This window comes from Acyrthosiphon pisum, unplaced genomic scaffold, assembly GCF_005508785.2.
Source record: "Acyrthosiphon pisum isolate AL4f unplaced genomic scaffold, pea_aphid_22Mar2018_4r6ur Scaffold_21556;HRSCAF=24241, whole genome shotgun sequence".
Taxonomy (NCBI): domain Eukaryota; kingdom Metazoa; phylum Arthropoda; class Insecta; order Hemiptera; family Aphididae; genus Acyrthosiphon; species Acyrthosiphon pisum.
The window spans coordinates 13,887-14,980 of record NW_021771036.1 but is presented as its reverse complement, the minus strand read 5'-3'; positions in this window follow the sequence as shown (position 1 = coordinate 14,980).

Here is a 1,094-nt window from a genome sequence, read left to right as displayed (position 1 = left end):
TTTTGAAGTCCAATGTGTGATTCTTCTCGACTGTTGATTAATTTTTTGTGTCCTCACCGGTATTACATTTTCTACGTCCCTTATTTCTAAATTTTCATTTGCTAAAGTTTCATCATCCTTGTTTATTTCAACTTCTTCATTTTCAAATATTGGTTCTGTAAGCGCTGCCTCTAAATCCTCTTCTGTTTGCAGTCCTGGCAATATATTTTTTGGAATAATTGAATTAGCTAATCCCATTTTCATTTTAATACCAAACATGGCTTCATATGGAGATCGTTTAATTCCTAAAAATGTATTAATTATAAAATATGTATAAAATGTAGGGGAGAGTGGGGCAGATTAGAATGCGGGGTACACGTAAATTAGTTTAATATAAATTTGTTACAGATTATTTACATCAATAAAAATAATAATCTAAGTTGAATAATCTAAGTAAAAAATAGTTAATTATATAAGATACATATTCGAATATACTTAACTTTATAATTAGAAATTAAATTATGTAATATTAAGTTAAAAGATATTATCCTTAGAATACAGACTTTTGAGCCCCAAGACTTTTTTTCCCCCGAAACTTTTTTTCCCCGAGAATTGGGACTTTTTTCCTACCATCGTTATCAGTCAAATAGTATTCACAACCATCTAGACTACAGATTGTAATTATCAAATATAAAATCCACCCACTCTCCCCTAATTATTAATTTTTGTGTGTATCTTTTAAAAATTAAAATTCACATTTTAATACAGTATGAACCAGAATGAAAAGCTCCGTTCTTCATAGCTTGTACGAATCTTAAAGACTCTGACCATTTCGTCGTTTTATTTGTCTCCATCCACGTTGCAATCATACTTTCTATATCTTGATTGGCACGCTCCACAGAACCTTGAGATTGACTATGGCGAGCTTTTCCGTGAACTATTTTCACTTCAGGCCACATACTACATAGATTTGTAATAACAGCATTTACAAATTCTCTCCCGTTGTCCGAGTGGAGTATATTTGGTGCACCGAAAAGAGTGAAAATATCGAGTAAGCAGTATGCAACTTCTTCAGCCCGTTTAAATTTAAGTGGTCGTAAAATCACAAATTTAGT